Below are 11,044 nucleotides of genomic sequence, written 5' to 3'. Positions count from 1 at the left end.
AAATAGCATGTATTAAAACTCGAAACGAAACGCAAGACAACCGATGATGAACTAACCGCAAGCAAACTCCGGAGTGAAAGCTAACCGCAAGCAAGTCGGAGTGAAATACTGTTGTTTCGTTTCAGTGGGGAGTGGGTTCGTTTCCTTTTGTTTCGGGTTTTAGTACACGCCAAACAGAAATGTTAGTTTTCTCCAAACTGTGTTCATGTGCCGTGTCACACAATATTCGTCACGCTTTCCTTCACAAGCACGGCCTGCTTGCCGCCACAAAGTCCCGCGAGAGTCCCTTATGAAAGGGGCGGAGAGGCTCGTCAGAAATTTTGAAAAGAACCCCTAAAAGAAACAAATCTGGGTGTGCCTCAGGCTTTTTTTGACCCCTAAGAGATACCAAAAAAACTAAGAATAGAATTAATATTTGTATACTTCTTCGTGTGCAACCCTAAAACGGCTATTATGGCTAAAAATATAGGCATTTTTCCCGGAAAACCCTAAGCGAGACCAAAAATCCGCAATTTACACCCCTAAGCGAGACGACGAGCATCCCCGCCCCTTTCAAATGCGAGCTCCCTCCTCTCCGCAGGATACAAAGTAGGCGGCTCTTTTCATTTTCCTTGTTAGTTTGGGATGGTTTTCATGGCAACCGTCATCAAGTGACACATGCCCCTGCCTTCTATTGGCTTCTACACAGTACCCTAACATGAAATATATACCCTTTCTGCTAATCGCGAAGCCAGGAGTCGCTTCTTAAAAGAAGAACTTTTTCGCTTTCGCCGTCGGTATGTCACGTGGAGATCATTGTCTATTTCAGTCTTGTCACGAGGGCCGTCACGCGGCAAATCACTTTCTTAGAAACTTCTGACGCATTTAATTCAACTTTCGCCAGTCTGTTGGATGGTATACCAACTTTACTCAGGTCAGTTTTGTGCAAATCGTTTGCCCGCGTCATTTTTAACCGATGTATAACACCTTCCCTATGGGTCACGCCGATAAGTAGACAATGTGACAGGAGTTTTAGGTACGTATTTATTTTGTTTATAAGCGTTCATACGGGGCCGATGAAAAGTAGTTCGGGTTGTGATTCGTTTGGTGTCGTTGCTCTTGAAGAATAAAACTTTCTGTATTACAATATAAACTATATGTTCAAGGTTTTTGAAAAGAAACTGACTTAAAAACCCTCTGCAGCCGAAAGAAATGATCGATGAAGCAATTTTATTAACATTCGTTTACGTGGACATAGCTCTGAAAAGATCTCTGAAAATATCATTTACATTGTAGAAATAGTATATATCCTGTTCTCTTGTCTAGCATCATATATAGCAGATTACAGAACGTAGAAACTAAAAGTTATCAAACGAAACGTGGCTCGTCAACGTGGCTCGTCACGGGGTAGAGAACGTTGCGTGACGATGCGAAGAAGATTTTGGTTTCGCATAAATGAATACGTCAGAATAGAATCAAAGATCTCTTCGAGATATCGACTTTTTTGCATGAAGTTAGTATGAGTAGAAGGTTTATCCTGGGCATTGTTGTTCGAACATATCATGGAAGAATTCAAACGTCTGTCAGTTCAAGCATTTTTTTTATTTTCGCGGAGGAAACGCTGTATTTGTCAGTCGCGACGGCTGGGCGCTTTGCGACTCATATGACGCTTGCCTTTAATCGAAATAGTTGTTTCCTTTCGAGTTAGAAAGATTTCTACTGGGCTTAATGCAGGGTTCCCGATAAAGGTTACGCACGACAGAGTTACCTTTTGTCTCGTCACGCAATTTTAACCCCACATTGAGAAGTAAATTTTCGTTTGGATATTACCAAAAGCCGCTTCTCCTCGCGTTATTCTTTACGTTACGGCTACACATGCCATTTCTAACGACTACATTTCCAGTAAAACAGTTGCTGTTTTTTTTTCTAATGGCGATGCATTAACTTCTGAACAGAAGCAAAAACGTTTAGTGTTTATTTACTGCTTCCACCGGAAGTAATTTCGCAACAGGCTACAAAAAAACTTGTAAATATCACTTCACACCTGCATTGAATGTTAAAATTCTAAATTGTGCAACTCAGCAGAAATAATCAATTGTCACGAAATGAGTTCCTTTTGGTTAACTATTAGCAACGTTTTAGTGTGTGAAACACTTGTACCAGTACAAATATTAAAACTTGACACCACTAAGATAATTACGCACCGAAGCTGGTGTTAAGTAGCCTGCGAACAGGCTCCCGAGTGGGGTTTCAGCGAGCGAAGCGAGTGGAGTTACGCGAGCGAAGCGAGCGGCGTACGCGAGCGAAGCGAGCGGAAGAGCGGGGCCTGAGGGGCTCAGGCCCCGCTCTTCCGCTCGCTTCGCTCGCGTAACTCCACTCGCTTCGCTCGCTGAAACCCCACTCGGGAGCCTGTTCGCAGGCTAGTGTTAAGGATCTACTCAAAAATTGACAAAACAAACAAATAGTGTCAACCGTAGCCGGTAGAAAATCGAACGAAAAATGTAAACAAAACAATGAATAAGTCCGCCACTGCGTGAGATGGTTCTTGTGTGTTCCTAGCCTGACGCGAAGGCGGCCTTGCGAGTGACCTTTAAATCTCGCCACAGATCTCGAAGATCACGATCTAACAAAGAATAGAAAAATTAATAGTCATAAACGGTAAAGAAATCGTGCGGTACGGAGACCAAACTCAAACTTGAGAACACGGGAAGTTGACGGAAACGTGCCCCTAAACTACTGTCAAGATGCCAGCGAGACAATAAATCTGCGGCGCGATTCTCTTCGCCCGATAAATGAACTGCGCGTAGTTCAAAGTCATGGGAGGCTGCAAAAGAGCGGCTAGCGACTGATCCTGAAGTGAAGCAGGAACCACCGCAGCGTTATCGCAGAATACTTGAATGCGGCAACCGGCCCACAGATGGCCCCACAAACGCAGAGCAACTAGGATGGCGAGCGCTTCTAAAAGATGAAACTCTAAAAATCGGGCAAGGACCACTGAAGGAAACTGTACGTGAAAATATTGAGACTGCGACAATCCACCACATCCCGATAAGCACGCGTCAGTGGAGAACACGGTGTCAGGACAGTCAGGAGCAGTCCAGACAAGTGAGGAAATAATAGAAACTCTGGATCAATGGAAAATAAAAGTGACGGGCCTACACGACTCCTACGTTCGTGACATTTGTAAACTTTGCCGTTTTATGTTGAGTTCGGTCTTTCGACCTTGTTTGCTTCTGACTTCTTTCTGAGGGTACTGTTATTATTTGGAGGCTTTATGTATTGAATAGAGCCGTAAGATTGTGGCCATTTAAGTGTCTAGAGGTCATTAGTCCGCGCTGCGTGGTTTCCGTTTGTAAAGTTGAATGACACCTCTAAATCTGTACTCTGCCACATGTTGTGCTAGTTCAGTTTGTTTTGGCTCAATTCTATTTGCAAGATATGCTTTAGGCTCTAAAATGTTCGCCCTGGAAGGACAAGATCTGAAATGTTCCGTGAAAATGTAAACTACTTGCATTTTATGGATCAATATTTGTTCCTGGGCAACCGTACTCGACTTTCGAAACCCGTATACGAATGTCAGTTCGAGTATCCACCTCGATATGTCGTACTCGACATGTAAGTTTATCGAGTACGAATATGCTCGAGTCTGAAAGTGAAAATCGAACTCGACTCAAATACGTGTTCGACCGTTGTCTTACTCAGTTTTCCTCTATTACCCAGAAGGAAAAACGTGCTCGATCTACTACATCCGAGCACGAATCTCGAAGTCCTCGAATTTAGTTTCCGGTTGTCAGCTCGTTTATCCTCCATATAAGAATATCCAAGTGTATCACCCTCTACTCGGAATTTATACCAAAGTACAAGTACGTGATAACGGAATATCATAATTGTTCAGCGTAAATATAAATTTATTGCTGATCTGCGCGCGTTAAACTTTCATAAACAAATGTTTTTGTTAGTCTATAAGAGGTAAATTATGATCGTCTTTTTTTCCCGCGCGCAATAATATTTTTGCCGCACTTAAAAGTACAAGATCATAAGGCAATATCGTCACAATTTTTCAGCGTAAATGAACTGTCATCAACGAAAGATTTCTTCTTCTTTTTATAAAAACGCTTAAGTTCACTTCTTTCTGCGGCATATTCAAAGTCTTTAGAGGTAAATGATGAGAGTGTCTTTTTTTCCCGCGCGCAATAAACTTTTCGTCAGCCGAGGCATATTTTCATAAAGGGGAAAGTTAAAATAGAATGAAAGGACTCTATTTTTTCTTCCACATCCCACTGTTTGACCATGTCTATTTGTCATATTTTAAAACTCATTTTCCCGCCATATCAAACGCTCCATTAAATGGTCTATCTCTTTTCCCCCTCATTCAAGCGCCCCACTTCCAGGCAACGGAATCAAAATTCAAAATGAAATATTTATTTTTATTAAAACTGCTATTTTCTATAAGCATAGTAAATTAACCATGCAGCGCTTACCTTCTGAATCCCATGTTTATCGTTTTATTTACAATATTTGTCTACTACTATCTTAACTTATCTTTAGGAATGGTAACCATTTTAAAATCACTTTTTTAAGGCTAACCAATAATTATCTTATCTTGCCCGCCAAAAGTAAGAATGATACATTGAAAACTCTAGAAATGACTTGATTCGTAATTGAGCATCTTTTAGGTAGTTGTAATTCCTACCCGTTTTTTCATCAATTAACATTAACAATAAACGTATATTCAGAAACTGACGTGCTTAAATTGTATGACAAACTTTCTCTGCCATTCAGTCAAATGGTGTGAATGACATTCTACTAGTGAACATTTTTTTCTAGACCTAGATCAACATAACTGACGCAAGCTTTTTTAACATTAACAATTGCTTGCTCGTCGTTCATGTCGAATGAAGGAATTAAGTACGGGTAATATCGGACAATATTTTACTAACGGCATATAACCAAATAAAAACATCTAAAATATTTTGCGCTTATTAATAAAACACAGCCTGTATAGATAGCGATTTTTTTAAACTTGCGTAATTCAATTGAAAACTTAACCCAACTTTTTCAAGCTGCAATCCTTTGACAAATTAATTCAAAAAACCAAATCTTTTACTGTTTTGTTTAAGAGTAATCATTTGTTTAAGAGTAATCATTTACTGTTTTGTTTAAGAGAATTCAACCTGTGCTGAAATTTGCTTTATAATGGCAAAAAATTCCATTCCGGAGGGAAATTCGCCATGTAATCAGACCCTAAATCACCCCATCCCTCCCTCTCAATCGCAAATTAGCCTGACCCATGCCTTATTAATTCGGTTGAGATTCTTTTAAGCTGTAATAACTCACAACAAATTTTATAATAATAGACGGATCTTGGCCTATTTCGGAGCCTGGAATGTTGCCGATTAGTTCGCCTTCCTTTATTTCCTTCGGCCCAAACGAACAAATCTTTTCCCCAGGCGTTTCAGGCATCAAAACAATCCTGTAAAAGAAATGTAATTATTCTTAATACAAGTCATAATAAAAAGGATATCAAAATGGAAAGATTTTGTTGATATATTTTTAACAGTTCCACAGTACGGGTTTGCCACAGGTGGGAATCAACTTCCTAACAATACAATCTGAATTTTTTTTATGTCATCAGACAGATGGGCCTCTAAGAAGAGAGTTAAAATCGTTCAGACTTAATTTGTTTCGTAAACTTCCACACACACTGTTAGTTTCACGGTGAAATTTAACAAATATTCGTTCTCTTTTTTGGCTTACCTTACTCCAACTGTAGCTGGAGTAACAGCGGACAATAGCTGAAGGGACAATCGAAGCTGGTTTCTGTACGTTACCAGGGCTCTCCATCGATTGCCCTTCAAACAGTGATAGGCTGTGCTTGCGATGGTCTCGTTGATATGCGCAAAATTGCTGATTTGCCATCTAAACGAAAACACGCCAACTTCATGAAGGACCCAGTCTGGCTTGCGTTTCTGTCAACAGATCAGCAAATGAATTTATGGTATAATTCTTTTTTGCTTTTAGTGCTCAATTTTAAGCCGCTAAATTCATTAGCACAATTTCTTAAAGAGGTCTAACCTTGTCTAATCTAGTCTTACCTTCGTCTGTTTCGTTTTTCGAACAAAATTTGTAGCAAAAGGCTCCTTCTTTTTTAGTAGCTTATCTATGGGGCCTTGGCGTGGCCTCCAGAGTGCCGCCCCATTTTGTTTCAACTGTCTACACGCTCGAGTCACTCTAATGTTTGCTAGCCTGCGTAGCTGGCTGTAATGTTGGGTTTTAAGCGGCTCAAGCCGCGAGTTGCTATGGGAGGTCAGAGCAGCTCAACTCCTCCTCCCTAAGCCTCTCTCGGCTGCGTCGCTCTTTTTAGCAGCTTGCTTGTGCGCGTTAAAACCCAACAATACCTTGTATAACCTGTTATGCGTAAAAATATATACAGAAGTCAAGAAAAATTTATTGATTTAAATATTTCGATAATTAGAAGTAAACATTACTCATGGCAGAGTAAATTTTGGCAATAACTAGTGTTCAAGACGCTATTTTGATTTGCTTTTTGTCCCTTGGACCAATACCAGCCACATTAATTTCTACCATAGCAAAGAAAAACGGCGAGATACAAAATTAATGGTTTTCACCCTATCGAAAACATAGAGCGGTTCGAGCGCAGTTTTTAATTGAATGTCGTAAAACCAAAACCAAAGTAATTACTCTGGGCAAACACAAAGGACACAGACAATCCAGTGAACCAATCAGAACCCGAAGCAAACACATGTAGCCAGCACGAGGCGCGGGAAAATGTGATTGGTTATGCTTTTACTGATTGGCTAAGAAAGTGGCGCGAGATTTTAAGCCAATCACTAAGCGTAGTTATGCAAAACAAAAGCGAACGCAATTCCTTTTTGACACTCAAGTGAAAACCTTGGCTTAAAAATATCACGTAACTTTCTCAGCCAATCAGGAGTAAAATTAAATATTCAACCATGATTTCAACCATGATTTTGGTTTAAATTCGGGCCCAAAACAGCCGGAGCAATAATGTGAAAAACTTTAAGACTAAAATAATCATTATAATTATTTATATTCTACCTCAAAATACATCATCCTTCCCAATCGTTGCACTTCCTCTGCTTGAAGTACAGCGTGTGTCGTTGCTGCCGTCGTGATATGTTGTTTCATATCCTTGCGGCGCACAATTACGGTACAGCCTCTCACTGAACATTTCTCAGCCTTCTCTGGGCACTCGCTAAGATGCAGGGTGAAGTGACATCTGTAATAATAAAATACATGTAATATTTTTGCTTTTCATTTTTTTCTTGCTTTTTTCTTTCTACGTTTTTCTCATTTACGCGTACGGCAATTGTACATTTGCTTGCGAATTTTTCAAACCACAACTAGCTAACTTGGTTCGTCCAGACAGTGTCCAGGGTATATAAATTCTTACCGTGGCATAGTAGTCCCACAGCCAAGCGCGCAGGGTACCCTTTGGAGAGGGCATGTGGAAGTCAAATGCAGCTCCAAGCAATCCCTTGCCATAGTTCTTCCACAATCCGCACAAGGGATTTTCTCTTTTGGACAATGTAGAGAATGGTTCGCCATCTGCTCTCTCTCATTGACATAGTTGCAGCCATGGTTTTCACATTCCACTTGCGCCTTGTCGCAGGTGTTGGAGTGTGCCTCTGTAGAGTCCAGTGTACCCACCCATTCACAACCCGATAGGGTACATTTGACCTTGTATCTGCTGGTCATACCGTCAACCGAAAAATTGACGTTTAAAGATGACTCACTTGGGAGTACAGCTTGGCAGAGCGGGCATATCGGCAAATCCTCGATGGCCATTAGCTGAGCAATACACGATTGGCAGCCTGAGTGACCACATGGCAGTGTGACCGGTTTGATCATGGTACAAAGGCTATATAATACAAGAAAACAAAAAAAATAGTTAACCGAATAGATTCTTCGATAGTTAGATAGAGACATTTACATTTCAGCCCCACTATGCAGTAGACGACAATAACAAAACAATTATTCTTTTATTTAGGCCGCAGTTTTCGGCCGAGCACCGGGACCTGTAGCATATCAGAAAAGAAAAACCTAAAATAATTAAGCTCGATCGCTCTTGCTCTAACAAGCCAATTCAGCGTGGCTTTACAGTTGTTGCTACCATAGACCCTTGCCTCTTTAGAACCGCGCGTAGAATGTAGGATGCATGTGTATGTCGATGTAGGGAGACAATATTTTGGAAGACTGTGAGTGATTGTCTCATTTAAGTTATGCATGCCCCATTTTGGTGGCGGGGAGGAGTAAGGGGGGGGACTCTCTCACTGCGCGCAATTCCCGCCAAAATTTTCTCCATACAAAATCTTATGGGAAAATGAAAATGGGAAACTAGATAATCGATTCTCTCACACTGAAATCATTTTTGTCTGCCACACAACATCGCTGCCCACTAAGTTTCTCAGCTCTTCATTAAATTTTCACTACAAAAGTTTGCACACTTTCTAGTCAAATTCCTAGATTAATTTGAGGCGCCGCAATCTCGAGCCCAGAGTGTCTCCCGGCTCCGCGGTCCGTCAGCGGTTGGTCAGCGGTAGAGTCGCCGGTAGACACTCTGGGAAACTGAAATGTATTTCTCTTTCTCTATTGGCCCTCACAGAACAATAGAAATCAACACGGAAGTCTGAAAATCTTCCCGGAAGTAAACCAAACCGGAAACCCTGGAAAAACATTTTTTTTGTTTTCCATGGTCAAATGTTCAGAAGTATCAGCTTAATTTTGTAAAAACACCTAAGAAATCGTGATATGGCTCTAAATAAATGAAGTATTTTCTAATTCTTCCCTTCTCTTTGAACGTAAAAGATACCATGAATAAAAAAGGACTTCCTTTAAACGTCGATTCTGAACGGAGTTTTTAAACAACAAACGACGGCGTCACCAAGGACAAGGTCGATTGAAAACTCAATTTATAGTTGACTTACAAATCTCGCTAGAACTACTGTTTTCATTCATATCTCCGTTCCGGTTGAAAAACTGAATATGGCAGACAGTGCACGATTCAAAATAATTAACTAATAACGCAGAATTTGAACAAAACGCGTTGTTGTTTTGCTGAAGAAAATGAATTGTACAAAAATTATAACACACGTGTGCACGTGCTTAGTCGCCAAAATGCTAATTACGCCTTTTGAATAGCGCTAGCGTTGACCTATGTGCGTGTGGCCTTCAACGTCTTTATTAATATCACCGCCATTCAACGAGGAAAAAATTGTTTGCTCGAAAACATGCAACCTATCCTGAAAAGGTGCGCTGTCAGCGAGAAGCCTTTCCAATATACAAAAGTCGCCAAACAAAAGTATGCGAAAGTCGCCAAACAATTTTTTTTTATAAACAGAACAATAGCTTGTCTGTAAGCTGTGTATAATGTAAATTTCTTCGCTGTCCTCGGCAAAACAACAACGGACACACGCACGCAGTCTTCACGGACGGAATCCTGGAAGGCTAACAACACCTTTGATTTAAAACAAACATAGCAGAATGCTCAAGAAAGAGACTAAAGGAAATCAAAACACCAGACGCATTTTTGTTAACTCTCTCTTTTGTTAACAGCAGAACGTTATTGTTACTTTTGTTGAATCAATGAACACCAGTAATACTGTAGTTCAACTTTCTCGATTTACTTCCGTTCTGGGAAATTTACTTCCGCTTGGAACTACGAGCATGCGCAATAAAAAACGGAAGACCAAGGTTCTTCCTGAAATCGACCTGAAATTGATCTGATCGATTCCAGTTTCCCAGAGTACATCCCATACCGCTGACCGACTAGATGGACTCTGGGCTCGAGATTGGAGGCGCCGAAAACCAGTCGTGACGTCATTTTTGCGATTGACCGCTGTGAAACTGAAATGATCTCGTGAGTCATGCGTCCTGCGAGTGATTTGCAAGATGCGTATCTAAGGGCCTGTTTACATGGAGGGAGGGTGCCCCGGCTAACCGAGTTACCCGGCTAGAAGGGATAAAACCTAGCCCGCCTTTACATGCAGAATTCACAACCCTTCTACCCGAGATGAGACAGCGTCATTGAAGCGTGTCACGGCGTGGGAAAACAATGTAGCTCCAAATGATTGAAGAAAAATATGACTTTTTGCTGAATAATCAAGGCTTTTCGTCTTCAAACTTATTTTAATTTGATGTACAGGTTCTCAGAAATTTACTGCGTTCATTTTTGACGAAATTCAATCGAAATTCAACAGTATTTGGCCGCCAAATTGAAATTAAATTTGTTGTGTCGTGAATTAGGATAATCATTTCCACGAAAATTTCGAATTAATTAGCTGTTGCTCAAAGAAATATTTCCAGCCGACTGATAAAACTAATTTTGATCAAATAGCACTGTTTGGGTCCAGAATTTATACATTTTATGCCATTAACTTCAAATTTAGTTTAAAAACACGCGCGAAAACTTATCCCGGCAAGCCGGGATAGCTCGGGCATAACCGTTTACATGGCAAAAAGCTATCCCGCCTAGAAGGGTGCCCCGGGCAAGTAGACCGAGTGCCCCGGCAAGGCGGGTTACCCTTCTAGCATGTAAAGGCTTCAATACATTTTCTTAGGAAACGTATGAAAAGTTGGCTCGCCCAGGGTAGCTCGGTTAGCCGGGTAACTCGGTTAGCCGGGGCACCCGCCTTCCATGTAAACAGGCCCTTAGTAGCATGTGGTGGTACCACTAAGTATTCGCATAAGTTACTCTTTTCAAGACTGTAATAGCTCAGAGGTAATAGCCTGTGTACTAGACGCCTGTGATTTTTTTAAATGGCGTATTAAAAAGGACGCGAGAAAGGTTGATGACCACGCATTTTTCCTCGCGTAGCCTGCAGAACAGGCGGTTTATTTTTTGCGGGGTTATTGCGAGGTCGCACACGAGCGCGCTGACCCGCTAAATAAAAACCAGGGCGGGAGAAGGCTTCTCCCGCCCTGATAAAAACCTAGCACTTCGACCCGCAAATAAAAACCTAGCACTTCGCGCTTCGACCCGCAAAATAAACCGCCTGTTCTGCAGGCTATTCCTCGCGTGACA

The 11,044-nt window shown here is 41.2% G+C and overlaps 1 protein-coding gene across 1 annotated transcript in view; it reads left to right on the top strand.

The window, feature by feature from the left end:
- The first annotated feature begins 875 nt into the window (after positions 1–875).
- Positions 876–11,044, top strand: part of LOC144662998 (uncharacterized) — a 37,690-nt gene continuing 27,521 nt past the window's right edge. The window contains exon 1 of the mRNA XM_078523928.1: positions 876–1,015. The gene's annotated coding sequence lies outside the window, so the exon portion shown is untranslated. The remainder of the gene's footprint in view (positions 1,016–11,044) is intronic.

This window comes from Oculina patagonica, chromosome 8, assembly GCF_052425735.1.
Source record: "Oculina patagonica isolate OP01 chromosome 8, crgOcupat, whole genome shotgun sequence".
Classification (NCBI taxonomy): Eukaryota; Metazoa; Cnidaria; class Anthozoa; order Scleractinia; family Oculinidae; genus Oculina; species Oculina patagonica.
Note: the sequence above shows the minus strand (reverse complement) of the source record. Positions and strands in the feature narration are given on the sequence as shown.